The 26,237-nt window shown below is 39.0% G+C and overlaps 1 long non-coding RNA gene across 1 annotated transcript; it reads left to right on the top strand.

Moving 5' to 3' along the window:
• The first annotated feature begins 12,352 nt into the window (after positions 1-12,352).
• On the top strand, positions 12,353-24,702 carry LOC121511526. The gene is made up of 4 exons (XR_005992050.1): positions 12,353-12,435; positions 16,381-16,517; positions 17,319-17,394; positions 24,183-24,702. It is a non-coding gene; the product is annotated as an uncharacterized LOC121511526 (long non-coding RNA).
• Positions 24,703-26,237: the final 1,535 nt, after the last annotated feature.

The raw sequence follows: 26,237 nt of genomic DNA, 5'->3' as shown, positions 1-26,237 counted from the left end.
AAAGACTGTGTGTGTGTGGGTGTGTGTGTGTCACTGGTGATATTTAAAACCAATCAGGCTTATATTGGATTACAACAACACTTTTTTTCCTACACATGATTAAAGACAAAACTCTGTGATGCACAATCTTTTATTTATTTATTTTATATTTCAAATCACTTGCCTCCGAGGTTTCATGTCCTGTTTGCGTTTCACATCATCTCCAATCTATTTCAACAGAGCTGGCCTGTGTACATCATCGCTCTGTTGAAATAGCTCCGTTACAAATACCCCCCAGATCCCCTCGGAGAACAGCATGTAAAACATATCAGGACCTCTGTATATGTATTCAGTCTCTCCAGAGGTGAATGCCGCGGTGGAAACGCCATGAGGCAGCCCTACCTTTCAAACCATTTCAACCCAACTGCTCAACTTATGCTCATGGGTTCAAGGTTGTCATCTGTCGGTGTCTCAGAACCGCTGCCTCTGTTTGACTTTCACATGGAAGTGCTAAAAGGAGACTTGGAGTACGTTAGCTGTCTTTGGAGAGCATCCATGTGGGCGACTGTGATATGGTAACCTAAGAGAAACACAAAGGAGCTTTGGTTATAGGGACATGAGGTTATGAGTATCTCTTTAACTCTTGATTAACTGAAAATGATTGAATTCAACTTGTAACCTTGTCTTTCAGAAATATCACATGCACCATTGCAAAAAGTTATTGCACTATTTCAGTATAATCACTTTTGTTTTTGTCATGTGTTTGGTTCACATGAGCTTAAGACCATTTTTTGAACTAGTATGAGTTTGTGGTTTGTGTGCCTTCATGGTCCGACTGCTTTGGATAAATCCTCTGTTTTTTCAGCACATCTGTCTTCTCTCCTCATTCTAATCCATGAAAAATATTTAACCCTTTATGGGGCACTTATTGAAATATTTTAAAAATTCATTTTTAGCCCTTGAATAAAATCAGGGAAATCCTAATACTTTTTAATTTTTATTTTTTTTTTACTTTTATAACTTTTATATATTATTCTTATTATTATGATGAAAATCAGGAACAACAAAGAGACCATAAATTGTTCCTTGCCTGTTTATGGTCGAAACACCACCCCCCCCCCAGGAAATTAGAGCAGTGTGAGCCATTGCTGATTGGTCTGGTGGTGTTATGTCACTTTCTGCAACATTGACTGATCTCCACTGATTGGCTGGTTTTACTGTTTCATAAAGAGTTGGGGGAAGCCATGAAAGAAGTCAACCAAAGTTACCATGTATGATTCCTTGCCCCATAAAGGGTCAAACCTCAAATTGTTCAAATCAAACCCTCTTACATTTTTATTGTATTCTTTTATTTTCTAAACTAGAAATAATACCAGCAAAAGCTTGTACATATCTAGATGGTCATTTTAATATTTTATAAGTTTTTGTATTTTTGTGTTTAATGTGTAATTCCTGTACATTGAGAAGAAAGCTAACCAGAGTCAAATTCTTTGTTGTGTAAGCATGCTTGGCCAATAAAGCTGATTCTGAGTTCAAACCTGCTCTGGCCACATGACTACACCTCACTACGCCCCCTGACTTCTGTAGTCTCAGGAATACTTATCACTCATCTCATACGCACATTAGCACATGCTACGCTAGCTATGCTAGGTTGGCTGTCCCTGGCTACTACAGGGGGCTGGCTAGCTAGAGCTGAGAATAAAGGTTTGGATTCAGTGGTGTAAAGAGTTACCCTGTCCTCCAGAGCTACAGAGAAACTACATTTAATACACGTACCATTATCGGTAAATGGTGCCTCTCCTGCTTCTGCCAAGCATGAGAGGTAGAAGCAGACAGAGAGGCCAAGGCTAAGCTAGGCTAAGCTGTTGCAAAAGAGGGAATGGAGGCTAAGAGGAAAGCAGCTAAACCACGAGGGTGAATGCAGTTAACCATATGTACGCCTGAACGCACAACAGCTATAAAACAGTAGTGATTAGAAGTGGAAAGAGTGAAAAATGTAACTTTAGCTTGATCAATGCGCAGAGAAACACAACAACAGAGCAAACACACAAACAGGAAGTGATGCAATACGTTCATCGTACAACAGCACATCAGCCATATTGGTGGATGGAGACATAAAGGGGAGCAAACTGAAACAGCAATTTTGATTTTTATACAAAATCTATACATATTTATGATTTTGTCATTGTTCTAGTTTCAAACCAGTATACCCAAGAAGTCCTCTGAGAGGTATGAGTGACAATTGGAGAAACAGGGAGGGTTGCAAATAGAGACAGACAGACAGCTCTCCAGTAGTAGTAGTTAGATATCTCAGCATACAGAGTACATTAAAAAAATATCTGTTTGAATTCATCAGGATGTATTCAGAAAAATTCTCCTTTGAAAAGCGAGTCAGGCTGATAGTGTATTTATCCTGTTATCCGTGTATGGTTGGCGAGTGACTGCTTCTTCATGTTTGCATTCACTAGTATGTTCTTCTGTGCTGCTATCAGTATGTCAGACTATATATACTGCACTGATAAAAAGCAAAAAATGCATCCTGCTGTCTGGCTTTCTTTGTTTTGTCCATCATTCCATTTCATCTTTTTACATCATGTCCTGTCTTTTGAGATGGATAATCTCCAGCTATCTCTATGATTTTTATGATCTCTCTGCCTAAAATGGACAAACATTTTCTGGTGCAAAAGTTAAAATGGCCATACAGAAAGCTTTAGTATTTTCTGTCTTGTTTTTAAGGTTTTGTATCAATATGGATTCCTGTTGGGACCAAAAAACTTCAATCATCCATTCCTCATGACTTCTCCTCCTACAGTAAGGAACATACCAGAGGCACCTCTGCAGTGATGGATATCCACAGTCCTTCACTGTCCAGACCTTTGCAAATAGAATACCCTGCTGTGCTAAAGAAAACAACGTGTTTCTGAGGAGCAAAATACAATCCATCACCAACTCTGCTAGGACCGAGAAATGGGAGGAAAGACAGGAGGCTGAAGAGTCTGACGGGGAGGTTATGGGGGATACCTGGTTTTCACATCAGAGGAGTATGATGGGGTGGGAGTTGGGGGAGGGGGGCATGAAGTAGTGAAGGGACAGAGCCATTCGCGAGCCGGTCTCTCCTTTTGGTGAAACTCAAGTCAGGTTGAGCCACCGCCATGTCAGAGCCAGCTTTAATCAATCATGGGCTGCGGCTGAGGTGAGAGGAGGCATTCGGGGAGATTAATTGTGGTCTTTAATTCAGGGCTCGATGTAAACAAGGAAGGACTCAAGCTTGGGGTGATTAGTATGTAGCACAGGGGGGTTTGTTTGTGTGTGTGAGTGTGTGTTTGTAGTTTGAGGCTTTGAGAGCAGATGAGCTAATAGCTGCAAACTTACTTACAATACAAATTCACATTTAAAGGCCACAGCAGTGCTTTTAATGCAGAATGTAAAACAGTTAAATCAACCTGATATCTTTTCCCCATACATTTTTATCAAGTTTATAAATGTATGAGAAATATATTGACTGACAGGGCATTCCTTCTTCCTCCCTCCCATGCACACCACACCGCACCATCCCCACCCAACCACCTGAAACAGTCCTTGGGTCTGCAGTGAAATAAACAAATTGAAAAAATTGCAATCATCTACTATACAAGCAATAAATATAAAATATAACAGTGTCAATAAAATACAGTGTGGAAGATTTACAAAACCACATCAGGTCTGCCTGATGAAGGTCTAGTACCAAAACGTTGCAAATAAATACAGCCTTTTTTTGCAAGTTGGACAGTGTGCGGGTGTTTACTTTGAACTGTTTGTTGGATACCCTGCCCTCCAACGCACCTGTCCTGAGAAATAGATGTGCAAAGTAATCTTTCCATTGTATGGTTACATGTTAAAATATTTCTTACAAAATGACCTTTTTAAGTTTTTAAACATAAAGTATTGCAGAAATCAAGCATAAAGTGTTTGACATCAGCTGATCTCAATCAAGCCCTCATCAACTGATGGTCAGCTGATTTGCACTAAACATGCTACTGGCTCACTGCACTCATGTTGCATTATTTAAACTGCTCTTACCTGGCTTTGCTCTGCCGCTGTCTCTGCAAGCTGCTCTTGCAATCCTCCTCCTCCCCAGCTCCTCCTACATTCTGATTCTGACTAAGTTATTGTCATTCTGTTGGCACTGATGCCTGCTGTGCTCTGGGTTTTTAGCTGCTTCTTTCACAGCCTCTGGCTCTCCTTATCGGCATAGAAAGAGCAGAAATGTGGGCTGTTCCTGCTTGATGCTTTTCATCTAGACTCGTGGTAGGGCAGGAGGAACCCAGAAGAGCCACACCAGCAAACATAAATAACTGTGTAAGTGTTAATTAATAACTGATAAATATTTATAGTGGCAAATCATATATGTTTCTTGACAAAGTGATCCTGACTGAACTATTTTTGTTTTATCATTTTGACTGCCGCTTGTCTGTTTCAAGATTTAGTTGTGTCATCAGTAGGGATGCACGATATTATCGGTAGTATATCGTATCGGCTGATAATAGCTTAAAAAGTTAATGATCGGTATCGGCCGATAGTAAAATTTACACCGATGTGTACAGCCGATAATATGATGTCATAATTAAGCGCACGCGATGATGCCATGATGTTATTTTGCTGCTGCTTATTGCCCTCAAAAATGCAGATGACTTTGGCTGTACTGTTAAAAATACATGTAAGCATGTAATACACATGTAACCCAAAGACATTACTGTAAGTTTGTCATTAGTGTATGGCTGTACTTGAAAAAAAAAAAAAAAAAAAAAAAAAAAAAAAAATATATATATATATATATATATATATATATATATATATATCCTTCAGTTCTGATAAAAATCCAATGTTTTGTCAGTTTGCACAAAAATAGACTACCAATATTTAAAAAAAAATGTAGTCCATGATAGAATTGGTGTTTATAACAGTGGAAAAAAATGTAATTAAATAGCAGTATTGGCCAAAATTTGTTTCAAAATATCAGCATATTGGATATCGGCAAAAATCCAATATCGTGCATCCCTAGTCATCAGGTTACATCTCTACTGCTAAGTGTATGCATGAAGACTTAAGATAACCCAAAATGACTGACAGCTGGTCTTACCATTATGTCAGCTACCTATTTTGTCCTGGCACGTCATGTTATATTGTTAACAGCACAAGGACAAAACTTTTGGTCCCTGCTCGACTCATTCTGATTAAACCTTCTTCGGCTCATCCGCACAGGAATAGTCTCACTCGTTCATTATCTCCCACCTTAAGACTTCAGCATGGACGCCAGTACCCACTCTTGTCTCTCTATGTTTGCCCTGAACGACCCTCCTTCTCTTTTCCTTGGAGAGCACACTCCCTTCCCATCCCACCCTGGCAAAAAAAAAACATTATGCTGAGTTTTCTGTACGGCGACCTGTGGGGACAGGCAAAGACACCTCAGTCATTACCCATGATAACTAATCTATTAATGTTGAATGATGGCCTCATTAAAAGGTTCAAATATAAGTCTAAGCTTATGTGTTAATGACATGTTAATGCTTCTGTCAATTATAAGCTGGGGTAATGACACCTGCAATGAGATGATATTGCTGGTTGAAGTCAAACTTGTAATTCCATCTCCTGAGAGGTTAAGTGGAGCGCTGATCCTTGGGCGGCCGACTGAAGATGAATGCTTCACTCTGTTAAGACTATGAGAACGCTCATGGAAGAGTTGGTGAAAGTTAGAGGAAGATAAAAGTAATAAGTAAGGAGGATGTTTTTTTCTAAGTGTAAAGGAAACATGTTTATTTATTTTTAAATGTAGTATGCCAAAATTATGAATACAGACCAAAGCTGTAAGACAGCTACATCAATATCATAAGACAGGTGCACTTTCCACGCTGTTGATTTTAATGGGAACATAAGTAGTTAGCCAAAGTAAGCTAGAATGCAAATATGGGAGCTTGTTATGTTAACAATAACAACTTCGACAAAGAGATATTAGATAATGCTTTGTCCAAAGGAGCTTTAACACACATACCAAAATATCTTTTCATCTAAAAGGTCAGCTGCGACTTATACACCAGCATGATGTGCTGAGACAGATGACGTCATTACTAAGGCTGGGCAATTAATCGAAATTTAGATTGAATTGCAATATGGCATTTACCGCAATATTTCTTTAAACTGAAATGTGTGTCAAAATGTCAGTTTAATACATTTCTTTACAGCAGATTTTACGCTTTACAGATCATGCAAACATTCAAGTGTCATTTTTTATAATAGTCCTACTTTCATTAGTTTTGTTGTTTTTTTTATTTTATAAATAAAAATGAGAATGACTTAAAAATAATCATTCACTGCAATCAACAATTCATCTTGAATTTTAAATTTAAATTATTCAGACCAGTTCAATCTATCTAATATTGTGTTGCTTTTAATATAGAATGATAAGATATATAAGATTAGGAACTTGAAAAGTAATTGCAATATCAATTGCAATTAGTTTATTTTCCCACATTGTTCAGCCCTAATCATTTCCACAAGTGCATGCAGCTGCAGCTGCCCCTGCCACATGCTGCATGAGAGCTAATGCTTTTGAAACAGTCACCCAATTCTTTGAGTATTGCAAACAGCAGCTTAAATGTGCTGAAAAACATAACACAGACCAGACAGGTGGGTTTTGGCGCCACTTTTTAACTGCTCTTCCTCCTTGTTAGGTCAAAATCATGCATTTAATGAAAATGGTAAGAATACTGTTAGTGTAGCTGTTACTGTTAAGTGCTTTGACTGAGAACTCTCCTCAGAAAGGACAGCAAGTGACAGATGGAGGGGGGCAGAGTGACCCTTAGGTTGTGAGTCCATTTCAAAACAATCACTGGAGGTGGAGAGCTCAACTACCGTACTGTAGTAAGAAAAAAGAAGGTACTAAAACACATACACAGCTAACCAGTTTAAGGCTTTATCCTCTTGGGAGATTCAAAAAAAAGACTGTGGTTTATATACTGGGGTGACTTACCTTCCAGATTAATTTAGGCATGATCAAAACTCACTATTTGCATTGTTACAACCTGGCTCCGAGGATGCAACATAAACGGGAGGCGAGACGAGGTAGAAGCCGTTTAGCCAACAGTTTATTTACAAACAGGCAGGAATACACTGACCAAATTCAGTTCCCAACACAACGAAGAAATAATCAGCCGCTCCGTGAGGCATGCTCCGCCATGCGAGCCATGAGGGAGATAGAGAGCAGCCACTGATCCAGGAGGCAGATTTAAAGGGGAGACTACACCGGGCCCAGGTGTAGCTCATTCTCCTGATGACGCTGACCCCGCTTTCCCCTGACCCTGCAACCAGAGAACAAAAAGAAACCAGCAAACAGAAAAAGAGGAACACCTAGTGTTCTGGAGGGGTCGTCACAGCATGTATCATGAATAGTTTTATTAAATCCTGGCACACAGGCAGATTAAAATCATTCTACATTTGGAAATTTGACAGTTTGGCAGTCTACATTAGTGCCCCAACAGCATTTCTTGTAATGCACTTAGATTTTCTTATACTGAACCTGCCTTACAAAAATGAATGACCGGGACTGAATCAGTTCACACAGAAATCTGTCAGAATGAGAGATTGACCAGACACATCAACCAGAGCAAATAAAACATGAGCTTGCAGATGTATCTGCTTCCAGGCTTTCTCAAAGCACACTAGAAACAGAATTATATGATTTTACTGCTTTTCCAGCAGGGTGTACCAAACATTGCATTGTCAGGAGAACTTTGTACCTCTCTCGAGATAATGTTCATTGGTAGACAAACTTGACCCAAGGGAATTAAGATAAGATAAGATAAGATAAGATAAGATAAGATATTCCTTTAGTAGTCCTGCAAGGGGAAATTCCAAATTTATGGCAGCAAGAGTGGAGTAAACAAAGCACACAAATGAATAAATGAATAGATAAAATATATGAAATATAGAAATGTAACTTACAAATCAAACAATTATACTATTTACAGCTGTTATGTACATGTTGAATATATTATGGATTGGAAATAGGGAGACACTTATATGTACACCAATATACACATATACTTACATAATTACATATAGATATGTGTACAGATTATACATTTAAATATGGTTTATTGCATGATTACTTAATTATGCCCTAATGTCACAGCTGAAACCTGATAGAATTATGATTTAGTTTATATTAGTTTTTTTCTGTGAGCAAATAGCTTAAGTGAACATATTTTATTCTCATTTTTTAGCTCAGATTGTCAACTGATTTTCCAGCTTTTCTTTTGTCCCCAACATGTGCTTTAATACTTTACGTGTGATCTTTGTTTAGTCTATTGCCCCCACTGTTATCTAAACAAAAGAGATCACTTGTCCTGACAACTGTGGCACAGCTTTATTTCTGCCAAAGGTGAGCAAATAGAGAGAAATTGAGACTTTAGTCCAAAGGCGGCTGACTTTCACATGCATCATGCAGATGTTAATGAAACCATTATTGGATTTGGATTCAGATTTATGTTAAATCCTATCTGTAAAGGTATGGCACCATCCAGAGCCTCCCTGTAGCAGGCCTGTCTCTCTGTCATATGGTGTTCATATCATCAGCCTGTGCCAGCTGTGCGATCAGTGGGATTGATCTGTTGGCAGCAGGACCATATTCATCAGCCCCCACCTCTTCTCTCCTCTCTGTCTTCTAAGCTCCTCTTCTCTCCATCTCCATCCCTCTATCTTCCTCCCTCTCTCCCTTGCTCTGTCTGTTGTCGCTTTTTTTTTCTGGCCAGGCAGACCGTCTCAATGTGAAATCATGGTTAATGCGGCATGACAATCTGACACAACGCACAGTCCAGGCCCTGCTCCATCTGGTTTCAATTTAATTTGGTCAGAGGACTGGGGGTGGAGGGGGTTGGGGGTGAGATGAAGGGATGGAGGACTGGATGCTCGTTGGAAGGGGGCGGTGGTGGTAAGGGAGCGACAAGATGAAAGCTTGGTGTGTTATTCCGCCGAATCGTCTCACCATCCTTCATTCTTCCTAAATTGCCCTCTCCCCTCCTCACATTGAGCATTAACTCCCCCTAAAAAGTCTGAAATGATAGCTGTTCGATCAAAGGTCTCCAAAAAAATGCTAAAGATCTGTGAGGGAGCAGGCCATAGGTTGGCTCATTAATACCATTACAAAGATGTGTGTGAGTTTGTGTCAGGGAGGCGGTGACGGATCAGGACATGTTGAATGGACACAGGAGGGGTCTAGCCTTGGTGCAAAGAGTTAATGGGGACATCTTCTTGCAGTTTGCTCTCGTCAGAGCGAGATGGAAGAAATGAGACCATTACCAAACGGTGGACCTGTTAAGAGCAATTTTCCTAATTATGTGGATGGAGCGATGTGTCAGTCGCCACGGCAGACGTGTCAGCCCATCGGGTTGTGGAGACGGAAAGTGTTAACTGTTTAATGTGACTAACTAACAGGCCTCACTTAGGCCCCGGCTTAATGACTTAATGGAAGTAATGATCTAAGGAAAGCCATATGTGTTAATGCTGAAGGGGCCATGGTGGTGGCAGCAGTGCAGCAGAGTATTGTAAGCTAGGCTCACTGTTTACTACATAGCTGCTGGTAACAACACCAAATCTCTCCTATGTCTTTGACTGAGAAATTAAATGTCGAAATACTGTAGCTTAAAGACACATAAAATCGGAATCAGCGCTGATTTCCTTAATTTTGGGGGATCGGTGATCGGCCGATACTTAGATAAGATCGGTGGATACGATCGGTTTCATATGTACCTCTACCTACTAAAATGTGAAAAATGAAAGACTAAAAAAACTGATAATTTAGTAGTTTGGACGGCAATGCTCTTAAATTTTCATTTATATTTGAGAGAACTACCTCATGTGCAGTTAAAACAACAAGTTTGTATTGTTTCACGGGTATTGTTCAATGTTTTTCAATAAAATAAGATTGGAACACTGAAGGTGTATGCTGTCGGCCAAAATCGGAATTGGCAGGTCAGGCTTTTTAAAGAGCGGTTATTGGTGATCGGCCAGAAAATTGCAATCGGTGCACCCCTAATTGTAATGAATCTCAGGCTGACAATAGAGGAAGGGTACAGGTCAATGATGACTTAAAAACACATAATAAATGCATAAAAACAAATAAAATCCATAAAAAACACAAGGATTAAGAAAATAAAAGACATTAAAATTCAAAGATTAGATACGTTTTAAGACACAATTTAAAAGTCAGTAGGATGGGGGACATTTTGATTTCAATGGTAGTTTGTTCCACAATTTAAGACCACTACAGAAAAGGCTCGATTTCCTCAGATTTTTTTAAATTTGTTTTAAGGGCTACGAGGTGAAGCTGACCTCAGGGATCACAAGAGCATGCAGGCATTGAAGAGCTGATCCATTTAAAGATTTTAAACAAACAATACAATTTTAATTATACTCTTGTCTTTTAAGATGTCTTTTAAACAAGAAAAACAGCATTTATGTAATTATTTCTTCATCTTTCACTTAAGATTTTATGATTGGCTTGTTTTATTTTGTTTTACCATTAGGAAGTAATTTGCAACTTTCATCTTGAAGAAAAAGACACTGATTTTGTTGCATCATAGTGAAGCTCAGGTTGTGTTTTCTGGTTTTCAACCAACTAATCACAAACTGTACAGGGTACCAACTGGCTCAAAAACCTGAAAAGATTCTCTGTGAGAGTGCTGAGTAAACGTCTGAAGGTAGGCTTTATTTCACCTGTGATTGTCTGTGAGAAAATTAGAATTATATTCTGCTATTGTGGTTGTGTGGGAGGTGATCGTATGGCATAGAGCTGCTGTCTGCATTGACCCACACCTGCTGTTTAAATCTGAATGAGGTTGTCAGAGTTATTGTGCAAAGCTGTTATTTTTCTATGTCATTATTACATGCAGTTGCAACAGGTCTGCATGTTAACTCATGCAGACTATGATATTGTTGACAATTCCAGAACCTTTGTGTCGCAAACGCCTGTTTGCATTTTACTTTTGACGCGCTGTCATCGTTATGTTGATTCTTTTGAAGCTTAATTGCTTTGCACTTTGCGGACATTGGTGCTCCTCGTAGTTGGAATAAAAAAAAGAAATATCTTTTAATCGTTGTTCTAAGCTTTCCTAGAGATAAGAGTTCAGCTGAGTGTACTTTAGTAACTTTTAATAAGCCCAGACTGAGAGAGAGAGAGAGAGAGAATAAGTGAGCAAGCCTGACCGTACGTTGCACAATTCAGGCTAGGATAAATAGGAGAGAAAACCATCATTTGAAACACATGAATCATCTCCATCATCAACTGTGTGTGTTATCATAATCTCTGATAAACTTAGTGTGCCATAAATGCATAAAAATCCCAGTCTATGTAAATTTTAAAGATAATTATTTATTTAAATGTTGAGCAAAATGGATTCTCATTTGCCTATATTCAACAGACAACTTATTCACAGTGAAGGCTCTAAATGACATGGCTCTGATAAGTTCAGAGTTTATAATAAAGAGAGCAGTGATGATCCAGGTAGCTGACCAGCAGATCCATGCGTAGTCAGCACATGTTAGAGTCCTATATACAGTATACAGACAGCATCAGATGATCAGCTGATTCTTTTTTGTCACTTCTCAGTGAGCTGTTTCTCTTCCTCCAGGTTGGCCAGAGAAGAGGAGCTGATTTATTATACCATCAAATATAAAAAATACATACAAGAGCCCATTTAAAGTGAGGTGCTGGGGGTGGGGGCTGAGACCAATCAAACAGGTCAGCCATTGGAAGAGAACAAGGGGATAGCTTGTGTGTGGTTTAGTTTTTTACTCTGAGCTGTTTAATAATGACCACTGGTGAAGAGATTAGCTCAGTTGTAACTATAGTGGAAGTTTTATCAGAACAAGACATTTTGTCATGATCCAGGTTCTGATTTGTTACGTTCCTGAGTTCCCTCATGTTCTCCTTTGGTTATTCTGTGATTTCCATGTTTCTAGTTTTACATTGTATGTATGTTTTCCTAGTTTGTATAGTCCTGGTGTTTAGTTTCTTAGGTGTTTCTTGTGCTCCTTTCATGTTTAGTGTTACTCCCTGTGTTTGTATTTGCTTCCTTGCTCCCTCCTAGTGTCTCACGCTGATTCTCCTCCTGGTCCAGTGTTCTTGTGTATTGTGAAGTGTTCCATGTTTCCTGTTTTATTTTGTAGTTGCCTGCCCTTGTGTTTAATTCCAGTTTTGCTTTCTGCTCCTGTTTCCCTCCTCTGTGATTACCCTCACTAGTTTCACCTGTGTCTCGTTATCCACACCTGTTTCTCCTTGTGCAATCACTCCCTGTGTATTTAAGTTCTGTGTTTCTCCCTGTCCTTTGTCAGTTCGTCAGGTGTCATCCCCTCATGATGCTCCAGTGTTTTTGGCTTGGTTTCATGGACTTTGAGTTTTGGGTTCCTGTGGATTTAGTTTAAGTAAGTTCTTTTGTTTGTTTATTAAATCAGTCATTCTTAGTTGATTCTGCATTTGGGTCCTCCTTTTGTTTTTGGATTTTTGCCCTCTGACACATTTTTTCATAAAAGATGAGCAGACAACCGTACTGGAAATTATTCTTGGTAAAATAGATGTTTTATTTCTCCTCCTTATCGTTTTCAGTGAGAGTTTTAGTTATCAACTGGCTCCACTGATGGTTAACAAGAATACCAGTTGCCTGTGGAGCTCCTGTTACAAAGTTTACTCACTGACAGCTCGTATATCAAATGTTTTGGTACTCTGATTGTCCTGTTATGACTGGGACAGGCAGAATATTTGTCCAATCACCCTCCAAGATTTTTTTAAAGGTTCTGACTTCTCCAAACACTGACTATAGGCAGCTGTTTCCTTATGGACGTGAAATATATCCCATGTAGTTGATATGTAAAACAGTGTATTTGGCACATCCAGTTAGAAACTGGCTGAAATTTGTACTAAAGCCTAAAGCCACCCATATTGGTAACACTGACTATTTCTGTAATGTTATTTTTTATGTTAGAGACCACAGATAAACAGCACACTGCCTCAACTGCCTTTTTCTAACATCGTCCTTTGTAAAGGTTCCCTATAATTGACATAGTTGTGTGTTTAAATAAAGCAGGATGAGAATTTTATTTACAAAAATACAACAACAGGAAAGAGACCAGAGATACTGCATAGTCCGCAGGAGGCTTAAGATCAACACAAACCAGTTGTTTAACAGAAGCTTTGATTAAAGACTAAGAAAGTTAAAGGTGTAACCTGATGATGACTTCAGTTTCACCATTACTTTAACATCATAGTTCAGTGGTTTGAATAAATAGTTCAACACAGAGCATGTCAGTGTATTTTATCACTTTTCTCTCCTTACATATGAACCTCCGACTAAAGAGCCAGCTGGTTTTTATCCAAACCCTATTCATAGATTTATTTGACTAAAGGATTTGTCATTTCATCACATGCTAAAACCCTCTCTTACTTTCACCTCTTCACCTCTACAATTCACCAAATGATACAGCAGCTCAATGATGTGTCAGTTGGTCGAGAGACTCCCCAAACCTGCTGCAGAGCTGTGCCTTCTCCCAAAGGGTGATGCTCTGCTCAGCATGCAGCTGTAGCAACAGCGCCTTGTTTCCTTATGGAGGTCAGGAATGCAGGCATGTCTCTCCTCATCCCGGTGGATGGAGATGGAATAGGCCACAGAGATGGGGAGTGAGGAAGCGAGAAAGGGCAGGATTCCTACCTCATCCATCACGCCTCATGCAGGCTCCTCACCCCCAGCCTAAATTTACACAGCAGCTATCCTCTATGACTGTCTTTATGGACTGCTCTTCACTGTCAGCCAACAATAGTGAGGGGATAGGAGCACGCACCGGAAGAAATTAGTCCACGTCAGCTCTCATTTATGATGCGTTTAACTAGTAGGTGCTACTGAGAGAAGACGCTCTATATTTCTGGCCGACCCATTTCTCCCACTCCCAGTCAAATACAGACAGCCATTTTCATCTAAGGTTATCGGGTCAATAAAACCTGGCGACCTCGGCCAATCATAAAACAGTCAATGCAGGAGAGCACAGATTGATTAAGTTCATAACTCGATTTGAGCTGCTTGAAGCGCCGACAATAAAAATTGGAACGAGTATAAATCTAATGCGGGGACATAATCCGAAGAAAATCAAAATGTAAAGTAGATGTTTTTAATGGCGTCTTTTTTCATCATAAGAATATGGCCTTTTGACTGGATGACTATTGATAGCCTTGATCCACAACCAAGCCTTTTTCATCAGGTTGAACTGAGGAGTTTAAATCAGTGGTGTAGCTTTACATCCTCTTAGTTTGAGTCACAGTACCTCCTCTTATCACACACACTTACCTGATTCTTTCAGTATTGTTTGGATAAACTGAAAAGTGATATGCTTTGATAGGTTGTTAAGGCTTTCAGGGGGGTAAATCTGACCAACTAATCTCTGTCTAAACCATATGTTGGCTCAACAGTCCCCAACTTGAAATTAGGATCCCCTATCCTTTGACTCCAACTACTTTAACTTATTTAACAAGAGGTCAAGAGTTGATGGCAGTCATTCTTCTTCACAGTAAGTCTTCTTTTGATTCTTTAAGATTAGGTTTTTTTTTAGTGAATGTTAAAAAGTCTTTGAACAACACCAAAGAAAGCTAACAAGCTGGCAGAACATAAAACATCGAAAATTATAAACATTTTGTGCACTGTGTGGACCTAGTACAGTACCTGTAAGCAAGGGCGTTTAAAAAGAGGGATAAAGGGGAGAGCTTTCTGGGGCCCAGCCAACTGGGGGGACCATAGAGGTCAGCAAAGTAATAGTCCAATTTAAAGTTAAACTGTTACGACAATATTTTGTTTTTTACCTGAATAAAAAAAACACTTGTAAAATCAATTTAAACTCACTGCTGTTCTTTGTTCTTCTTTTAACGAAGAAATGTTGTCAAGTTCTGATAAAACTAAAAGAGGTGCAAAAATCAGTTGAAAGTGGCAAAATAGGTTAAAAGAGGGAAAATGGGTGACTGGCAAAACAAAGAAATAGCAAAAAAAATATTTTATTTACAATGGTCAAAAAAAGTGGTGAAAAGGTGGTGAAATGAGATTTGAAATAAGCAAAAATGTGTTTAAAGTGGCAGAAACAGGCGCAAAAAGTGATAACAAAGGGTCCAAATGTGGCGAAAAGTAGTTTAATGTGGCAAAAATGGCTGAAAAGTGCCAATAATTGATGAAACTGGCAAATAGAAGCAACAAAATGTGTTAGAAAAATTGATTTAAAGGGGTTAGGAAGAGGCACAAATTAATAATTTCACCATCAGAACCCGATAATAGCTTGTCACAATTTTAATTTAAAAAATGAGGTAGTTGTTAGCCAGAACGCATGCTAACACTAATGCTACTCATCCAACATACATGCATTGATATCATCAATAAATCACATCTGGGGAGGGCCCATTCACTGGGTTTGACAGGGGCTCTGCCAAATCTGTGGACAGGCCTGCCTGTAACACATTTACATTCTGTATTTGGAGCACTCTTTTTTTCAATGTTTTTTTTTTTTTTTTCTGAAAGGCCAAACCGTGCTGTCAACAGGAATAACTAGGAACTCTGGTTTCAAGCATGCCTGTACATAAAAAAAAAACTCTCATTAAAAGTGTCTTTAGTTGCCTCTAAATCACTAATTGAAAAGTAAACATCACACTTAAACAGCTACAGTATGTTCCTACTTTCAGTTTTTCTGAAGAGACTGATCAGAAATCCACAAAAACATAAAAGGCTGATTTTTAACATGAAGATCAACAATATGGCTGACTTTATGACGATAAAATCATGGAGGCCTTTTTTGGCTTTGGTCTTGGCAGAGCGCACCACGGTGGCCTTGTACCCATATACCCACACTGATGGTGCCCGTCATCCAACCTGGCAGATGGCTGCTAGCTTGAACAGCTTTCTGGTGTTTAATTATGATCATAATCAAGGGAAATAAAGATCAATTAAAGCACAAGTGAAAGTAATGAAATGAGAATGCCACGAGCAGCCGGACAGTTGTCCAAAATGTTTCCCATAATAAATGCAGACCCAGTCCTTGGATGGCATTCATATGAAGTGCTGGCTTGAACATTAAACACTGGTGTTGATGGCCTTTGTAAAGGATTATTTGTTTGATGTGAAAACAGATTTAAAGTACAGTTAAATTACAAACCCGCGCATGTAAATATGTATGTCAGTTTTTGTGCTCTAAGCTTAATACTTTCTTGAAAACTTTTCAGTATCTTTTTTTAACTCATAAAATTGTTGATCTGGACAGATAAATTCAAAAGTTTTATGACACAGCTGCTCTTATTTTGAAGGAAGTTAACACAAATTCTGCAATTTCTGTTCATTTACTCTACAGAGATGGAAATAGCCAAAGCAGCATGTGGCTGCTGGCAACAGTTCAAGTGCCTTTCACTGAACTACGTGTCATACTGCAGGACTACACAGCCCATCTGAGCAGACGGAGGAGAGAAGTGGTGAGGAAGATCAGTAAAGGTGAGGAGCATGAGAGGAAAGGAGGGAGGCCCAAGAAGACAGATGCCACCACTGTGGCTGTAGCATTGTTGGATATTAATAGTCCAGAGCCACATTGTGCCAACCTTATTGGAAATGTGAGCGCCATCATGCTGAGCTTCCATCACATGCTAGCATCAAAATGAAATGGGTATGGGTGTGAAAAAAGATCCCGGTAAGGGGAGATTTCTATAACCACTGAGGGGGAGTAAAATATGGCAATAGCAGGTTTTACAGCTATGTAAAGTGAAGTATTTATGAATGAAGAGTTGTAACAATTGTAGCAGCCGTTACAAAATCCCATACAGCCATGATGAAATACCAATTTATCTGTAAATGATACTGTATCTTATTGAAATGACTGAGTGATCGAACAGCTGCCTATAAAATGTAACTGTGCTGAAAGGTAGAGTAGGTTAAAACACTTAATGCCTGCAATAACATTCTAAGGTGGATTAGATTTCCTGTTATAACTTTTTGTCAGTGCGGCTGTTGAATTTTACAGATGGTGCACATCTCATTGCAGAGTGAAATCTCAGTTTCAGGAATTTAACAGATGCTAAAATGTCCTGTATGTTTAGCGCCATTAGGCAAAAAAACAGGGCTATTCATAATTTTTCTGCAGCAGTGGCACCCTTTTCCATGATAAATGACTTAACAATATTATCCTAAACAAAAATGGGTAATTAGTGACATTTCCTTTAAAGACCAGTGTAGCTTTACTGTTTTCTGAGCGCACAGAGCCCCAGTTCAGAGCGGTAATGGCATAATCTATCTTTTCAGAGACGGCAGACACGCTGCAGCTGATTGAATCATGCTGGAGTGAAACCAAGTCTTCTGTGATACAAGATCAGAGGAGGTATGTATAATTGTTATAGCCATTAAGCTCTGAGGCTGTATACACAGAGCATACAAAATACAACCACATATGGTGTACACTGTTGGTACTGTGGTGCACTGAAGCCATATGCTGCCACCCCAACTCACACACGTCAAAGCAATGTGTGTGCAGCCTATTCATGTGCCAAAACATAGCTTAGAGGCACACCAAAAACAACATTATGACCTTCAACTGTTTGTTTCACATATAAACTTTATGTAAGCAGGCCTAGCTTTGATTAATGTTGGATCTTGTTTTTTAAATGTGCCTATTTGGCCCATCTGGCAGCAGGAAGGCTCTTAAAGCAAAGTCATCTATAGAACATGAATGTTGGGGATGGCTGGGGTTCATATCTCAACCAGGGGGCTGAGGGTTCAACCCCCAGCTCCTGCAGTCAAATGTCAATGTTTCTTTGGCCAAGAGTGCTAATACTGCTGTGGCATTCGTGTGTAAATGTGGCGTAAATGGGTAAGAGTGAATTGCAATGGAGTGGAGCAGGAATGGTCATAACTCAAATATGGTTTATCTTCTGATGACTGGATGAGTATATCACTGAATTTCCACAGATGTTGCTTAAAGTAAAGTATTCACTAAATCCATCTAGACTGACAGTATTCTTTATTTTTTGATACTGTTAATTTTGCCACATTTAGTCATTTTCACCCATGAAAGGTTTTGTCTAGTTTTAGTTGATGAAAAAAAAGTCCTTACAGTTAAGTCTTCACTTTAATCAAAGCAATTATTTTTTAAACAAATTTTATGAAATAAGTTTAACAATTAATATAACTGTACAACATGACATTAATACACAATCACTACAAACTACAGACTACAAGAAAATACTGAAGTATCTTGAATGCTTTCTACACAATTGCTCCTTGTGTTTACCAATTGTACTCACAGTAGAGAAATATCATGGATAATGAACGTCCAACTGTGCAGCACTCACATTTTAGTCTTGTTTTAGTCAAACAATGTGATTAACAAATTTCACAGAGTTACAGAAGAAAAATAGTTTAGTGCAGTTTAATTACAAAAAGGTTTCTGGATTTAATAAAACAATCTCTTATAGCAGAAGAACAAAGACCTGCGTTTCACTACAGGAACATTTTGTTATGTGTCAAATGTTTTTAATGGCATGAAATGTTTTAAATTGACGGCCCCTGATCATCCTGAAATCAAACATGTTGATTTAACAGCAAACATAAGAACCAAACATTTTTATTTCCTTGTGTACTCTGATCACTCTAAAGCACCATTATAGACTTTTTCTGCAACCTGTAATAATAATGATCAAGTCTTTGGCCTCTGTTTTCCTATTTTTAGATCTTTTCTTGAACACATTTGCACACATGCAGACTTCAATAGATATTTCTGCTCTATATCAGCCCTTCATACTTTACATATAAGCCTATTAATGTGGCAGATAGTTTTTTGTAATTGTTTTGTAATACATTATGAGATTTTAATGAAAATAACTTGTGGCATTTGATGTTACAGGGATGAATTTACATTAATTTTGATTTACTGCAATCTTGATTTTGATAAATGGAGTGGTTTGGACAAAGTTTTGTTGTAACGGACACTCTCTTTGTATGAGCAGCCTCATACCAAGCATATACTGTGTGATATGCCAACACCTGCATTTTCAGCAATATCTTATGTGTTCTTGATACTGGTATCGAAGCAACTCTCATCTATCCACCAATCCAGTATTTTGTATCATCTTGCATACTTCTTTACAATCAAGCCTGCACCTGGAACAGGAAAACTTAAATAATGTTCAAAATGAAGACGGCTCAACCTCTTGCCAAGTAGACCTTCAATTTTTCATTGTTCTAAATGTGAGTTCTGGCCATTTATTGTTGCTAGAAGTACTGAAATCTGGCATGGTCACCAGGTCTAGCAAGAAAGTACATTTTTTTAACTGGAAATCTTTAGCAATTTGTGTCAAATTTGGACCTTTTGGTCTAAAGGTGTTTTAAATATTGTTCACCTTTAAAGAAAAATATTACCCTCCTTGACAAACCTTTGCAAGTCTGGTAACTCATATAAAACTCAAATATATTGTCTTCTTGCTTTCAGATGTTATGAAACACTCACTCAATCTGAATATTTAAGCCAGGTCTTCCCTGAGAGCTGGACTGAACAGATAAAGAGACATTCTTTGCTTTCCGTAGCTCCTGTTTTGCAAAATAAAGCTTTTATCAGGAGCTTTTTATTGTTTCTTTTCCGTCTCTCAGTATGTTATAAAAGCCGGTTTACAATCTGACATGGCAGTCGTCTGATGTCCCTCGCAGGACCCCTTACAGCAGTGCAGTATAACATATCAGCCCTGTGCCGTTATCCCCAGTACCCCTAAGTAATTCAACCATGCACCACTGCCCCTCGCACACTGTTTGGAAAATGCAGTAATGAGAAAAGCTATAAAACGGCTCAATGGTCTCTGCTGCTAAAAAAAAAAAAAAAGGAAGAACACTGGATCTAGGCTTGAATAAAAGAAACTAAAGAAGATAGCTTTGGAGAGTTTTTTCCCACAGATTTACTGTAAATGGGAGGGAGCTGCACGCACCACAAAGAGGGAAAAAGACTTCAAAAGGATGACCTGCATATTTTTACCCAATTAGATATTTCTAATGTTACTTTTGAGGTGTGATGCTCAGCCGAGCGTCCTCTGGCAGAACAAAAGAAGGGAATGCGTCGGAGTCTCTTCCCTCTTGATCATCCAGCGATTTTCAAGGTGTAAACATGAAACTGCTCAGGGAGGAATTATCCAGACGGGGGGAAAACGTTGGCAGGAGTTCAGAGGAGGCTTTGTAAAGTAAACCAGATTTGTTCAGGGGTCTGTGATCAGTTTATTTTCCCAGTCCCCCGGTCTTTAAGCTAGGCCTTCGTGTAATTGTGCTCATGTTTCAGCTAATTTCACATTTCCAGAGAGAGTAAGGGAAGGATAAAGGGAGGGAGGAGAGGAATTTGGCAGTTTGAGGGAGTAACACCCTCAGACATTCATATTTATATTGATGTCATTCTGGATGGATCTGGGGAGCATTCAGGGGTGGTTCCACCACAAAACCTCGGAGGATTCAAGCACTTTTCTACCACTTTTTAAATAATCTTTACAGTGTTGTTACAGGGCTTAAAAGGAGAATTCTCAAAGTAAACCAGTCCAATCCAAAACTACTTTCCAATTTTAAATTAAATCTGTCATCTTAGATGATTTTTTCACTATAATTTTAGTCTGCTTTGCATTCACTCTGAGCTTTTTGTTTCATCAAGTAGGATTGAACACCTAAAACTTTTAGATATATTTTCTGAAAAATGATATAAAAATTCATACCAACCCTGAGAGATTTCCCAGTTCTTTTGGACTTGGACAAAAGGGACCCATCAGCCATAAAACCAGTGTCTCCTCTCCGTAACAGCCCATTGCTTTGAAGCCAGTCCAAGAGGAGCAGCGCTCCACAATGTCACAAAACTTTTCAAGGTCCTCCATCTAATGTTTCCTTTGATAGTCTTTGGCTGGATTAGGGTACATAATGTGAAACCCAATGAGGTGTGCTAGCAGGTCCCATTCACAGACAGGCAAACTGAAAACAGTCCACAGACATGATGTAACTTCTGTTTGGGCTGAACTCTTCCTGAGTGATGACGATGTGCAGCCTCTCATGTGTGAAGAACTTGGCTTGCAATGAAAGGTAAACAGCAATTAACAACTTTTTGGACAACACTATTTAGTGATGTCATGTTCAGTAACTTCAACCCCAAAACATAACACAATTTTTGTGTTGCCAATCTTTTTTCCCATTATGTGCCTAGCAATCAAGTTTTGTTTATTAGTATATTAAAAAACGAAAGTTTGCCACGTTTGTAGCGCAGAAAACAAAGACAAAATACAGTTTCTTATTTCACTTTAAGGGAAGAACGAAGATTTGTTTTACTGAAATGTCTGTATTAATTTAAACAAAATGATCCTGTTATTCATATAGTCCATTTAAAAAATATTCAAACGCCCTTTTTTCAATTGTGTTAAGCGCAATCTACACTTAGTACCCCATAAGGACAAAGTGAAAACAGAGTTTTAGACATTTTTGCAAATGAATTTAAAAAAAGGCTTACATATCACATTGGCATAAGTATTCAGACCCTTTGCAAAAACACAAATTTAGCTCAGGTTCTCCCATTTCTCTAGATCTTTGCTGAGATGTTTCTATTCCTTGACTTGAGTGCATGGACATGATTTGGAAAGGCACACACCTCTGTATAGAAGGCCTCGCAGTTAACAGTACATTTCAGAGAAAAAAACAAGCCATGAGGTCAAACTAATTGTCTGCAGGGCTCAGAGACAGGATTGCTGCAAGGCACAGATCTGTAGAAGGCTAAAAAAAAGGTTCTGCGACACTGAAGGTTCCCAAGAGAACAGTGACCTCTATAATACTCAAATTGAAGAAACTTGGTACAACCAGGACTTCTTCAAGAGCTGGCAGCCCAGCCAAACCGAGCAATTGGTGTAAAAGGGTCTTGGTAAGAGAGGTGACCAAGAACCCGATGGCCACTCTGACTGAGATTCAGAGATCCTGATTGGAAATGGGACAAAGTTCCAGAGGGACAACAATCACTGCAGCCCTCTACCGATCTAAAGTGGCTAGATGGAAGTCTCTCAACAGTGCAAAACACTTGAAAGCCTGCTTTGCAACAAACTCCAAATGAAAGCCAAGTGATTATTCTATTATAAGGTGTAGCTCACCGCACCCACCCATCCAACTCAGTCCAGTGGTGTGATGCACATACTGATGCGTGAAATATGCAAGAACCCCCAATGGAAGCTTTATGAAAACATACATTTTTTGATGCTGTCTTAACCTGTAGCGTTTACTTCACAGTTTCTGTTGTAGCAGCTCAGTCGTAGCATTTCCTGTAGAGCTTTGTATAGAAATGAATGTGTGCTGAATAAATACCGTCACTCCTTACAATCAGTTTAATCCTTCAGGCAAACACACTTACCCTCAGTGATCTCAGCTCAAACTCTAGGGGTGGAGGAGAAGGAGGTGGGAGGGATGATGCCTTTTGAAAGTGAGAGGAGCTTCTCTGAACCATTACCCATCAGCCCCTCCACTCTCAGAGGGCTAATCCCAGAGGGAGAGCAGGCGTCCACGGAGGATACGTTGTCTCGTATGCGTTAATGGGGGATTACACATGTTAACCACTATCTCACAGTGCACTTGGCCAAAGGGGCTCTGCTATAGGGGTTTAGCATATGAATAAGGAATAAGGGGATGATTGAATAGAGGCAATGGTGAGAGTGAGAGCTGCCACTCGAAGTGGAGCGATGGGGGGAGAGTGATTAGGGTTTGACACAAAGACTGAAAATAGAAGGAGAGAGTTGCAGAGAGGACGCTCTCAGCTGACTGAGTTTCTGTGATTTGGGTCCAGGATTTCAGATTGGTAGGCTGAATTTTTGATCATTTTTGATGGTGGATTTTCTAAAATCTTTGCTCCAAATGGTCACTTCAGGATGTTCACTTTAAGATTTGGTGATGGATTTGGCAGTACAACACAGAAAAGTTTAATTTTTTTAAATTTTTGTTAAAAGGATTTTTGTTTAAGTGGTGTAATGTAAAATTAAATATTGAAAAAACCTTAAACTGAAGAATTATATGATGTGTGAGTTTATTTAGGATAGCCCCACAGGGGAAATTTGTTGTAGGATATTGGCTGTGATTGGAGAGCTCCACTATGAGCACTTAAAAAAGTACTGTAGATAGAATCGCTTTAGTGGCAAGCAACAAAACCTTCTCACAACAGTATTTATTGTATCTGAAGCTGTTGTCCAAATGCACTCCTTAAATCTTCTAAAAACTTAACTTAGGGAATGTTGCACCTGACATCTTCCTGAGCTGCTTATTCTCATGCGTTCAGTTTTGTTTCTTTATATCAATGCTCCAAGTAGCTGACATATTCACCCTGTCAGTGAATGAGCAGAGAAGAACAAACTGGCTAAGAGAAAAAAAATGAAGTAGTTTAAAGTGAGTGCACAGTTAGCCATGCATTGATTATCTGGTATCAATGCCATTACAAGGAATGTGCATGGTTAGCCAGCTAAATCGCAGATTTTGAATATCAAATTAGATGACACAAGATTTACAAGTTAATTAAACTAATTATGAAATCTCAGTCAAATGCTCTTTCAAAACTGTAATGAAGCCTTCCTCCTTCAGCTACAGCTTCAGTTAATGCTGCTGGCCTCCTGACAGAGTGAAACTTCACCAGACGTAAACACGAGAAGCTTAGCATTTAGTGTGTCATAGGAACAGTGTGGTATGGCAGTGTTTTGAACTTAGAAAATGAAAATAAAGTTGAATGTAGGCTATTGAGGGTTATACTCTTATATAACTACTCAACTGAAGTGATAAGTAACTACATTAAGGATGATATTAGGGCCTTTGTTCATAGGGGCTTTTCTACTGCTGGCAGCGCCAACAGCCTTATTTTTAGACCACTTCTCACCAGCATTCCTGGAAAATTTCCTGATGTGTCCAAACATCAGCGAACCACAACCTCACATGAGAATGTACAAGAGGACTGGCAGGAAATTCCCTTTAAAATCAGTTTGCATTTTCAGCAGCTTACCCCACTAAAACATTCTTCAGAAACTTAATGCATGTGTAAATGAACTAGAAGACACCAGTTCATTTAGTTCATTTCCTGTTTGTTTCCAACACTTTGTGCCTTTTTGCTTTAAGGATTACTTTTTTTGTTTGTATTTTTAGCCTGCACTGCAACAGGTCACTGGGTCGAGTATAAAAAAAATGGAGGAAGAGTGAGGAGGGGCATGTGGGAAAGGAGCACCATGATAGTTGAACCTTGGCCTTCATATATGGGACATGACCTGACCACTATGCCATCGAGGACAATAAAGCCTTCAATACTTCTTGAAACATTTACACAGGAGTGTCATGATATCACGAGTCAATTCACAGTGTTTTTGACCTTCTGGGACAGCAAGAGAACAGCACAGAAGAACTCACTTCTCACTGGTTTAGCTGATCCTGTTCTCACCTCTGTTACTACCTCTGCAACGTTCATAGTGAAGGCAAAACATCACAGGGGCGTAAACATCACATCTTTAAATTTCACTGTGAATTGGGCTATTTGCTGGCATCATTCATAAGCTGAATTGACACATCATACTAGACTAAAAGTAAAATCTGCTAAATGATGATGTAACACACTTAAAGCATTAATTTTACGTGGGCTGTTTCAGAATAAACTTTATTTTTAAAAATCTCTCTCGCAATTCGTTTTAGTTCCACCCTGAGAGCAGGTGATAGAATTGACATGCAGCACAGACATCAGCAGGGCTCTCTGGGAGAGCGAGGTGTTTATTTCTTGAAGGTCAGGCCTTTTGTGTGGAGAAACTTCTTGCCAGATGAGATAGGGGAGTAAATTGCAGATCTATCACCCCCTTGCTCCCTCCTTCCCTCCCTCTTTTTCTTTCTTCCCTTACATTCCCTCCTTCCCACACATCTCTCTTTCATATCCTTGCCTTCTCCTCTTTCTCTCTTTCTTCTTTACACTCACATTTTCATTCTCATCTTTGGCCATACTGCTCACACTGGAAACCACCCTCTCCTTACTCTTTGTGTACGATTCCTCCCCTATCTCTCTGCCTCTCACACACTCCCTCTCTCCCTCAGTGTGTGAAATCAGTGGAGTAACCGTTGGCACTCTCTGTGATTTATGGCTCACTCTGAGCGGACTCTTATCAGGTGCAGGCAAGGCTCTCGGTGCTGCTGCCTGCTTCTGAATGACAATGGAGAACCAGTCGCATTATGCTGTGCAGCCTTGCCCCTTGAATTCTGGACACTGCAGATTACATCTAGCTCCTTGATTTATGGACGCCATTTTGGCTCCTGAGAGGGACATGAAGGTGAGGGGGTGGAGGCTGTGGTTTTTAAGGCCAGCGTCTGCACCGGGCCAACATAATTTTTAAAGGGAATCTGGCAGAATATTGTTTCATATGCATGTGTGTGGGTGTAAAAGCTGATGTGTTTTAGTATTTATGTGCATGGATGTGTGTTTGTGTTCATGAATAGGTGTCATTTATCATCGTCAGGGTTTTTCTGCTCAGATATTGAAGTGTGGCTGTTAACATGTTGATATTAAAAGATGCAAATTAGACTGAATCAACTATTTTCAGCTTCCAGGGAAAATGAAATTCAATGAGTACAACAGAAATTAAATAAAAAATAGTTTAAATATCAGTTAAGTTTTCCAACTGCATTTTCTGTCTATTTTTCTCTATTCCTAGTTTCTGCTTTGTAATTGAATCATTTCCATGTGCACCTCAAGAGATAAGATAATATTTGGCAAATTATTTAAATGTGAAAAAATGTGTTAGCTAATGTAATTAACGCAGTTGATCACAGCTGCAATTCTTTGTAGGGAAGAAGTAATTATGTAATCCAACACATTAAATGAAGAAAATGAGCATCTCACACTTAAACACAGCAGGCTTTTTGCATTCATTTTGCCCACTTAAATGTTAACAGAAGATTAAAAATTGTCACTTGCGTCTTTTGAGATTGCAGCTGAATGTTTGCCTCTTTCACAACTGTCATTTATTTTGAGGAGCAGAATGACACCAATTTAAAAACTGACAGCTTGAGAATATAACAGAACAAAAGTAAACTATCACCATCTGTGCTGCATCCTCCTAAATCTACCACAGTTGTATTAAAATGTGACATTTTTTAAAGGATGGGAAAATTACTGCTGGGCCCTTAATATGGAAGGTTTGCTGGATTAATTTGATATACTCTTGT

This window comes from Cheilinus undulatus, linkage group 6 (assembly GCF_018320785.1).
Source record: "Cheilinus undulatus linkage group 6, ASM1832078v1, whole genome shotgun sequence".
Classification (NCBI taxonomy): domain Eukaryota; kingdom Metazoa; phylum Chordata; class Actinopteri; order Labriformes; family Labridae; genus Cheilinus; species Cheilinus undulatus.
The sequence above is the reverse complement of the archived record's forward strand: the minus strand, read 5'-3'. Positions and strand labels throughout refer to the sequence as shown.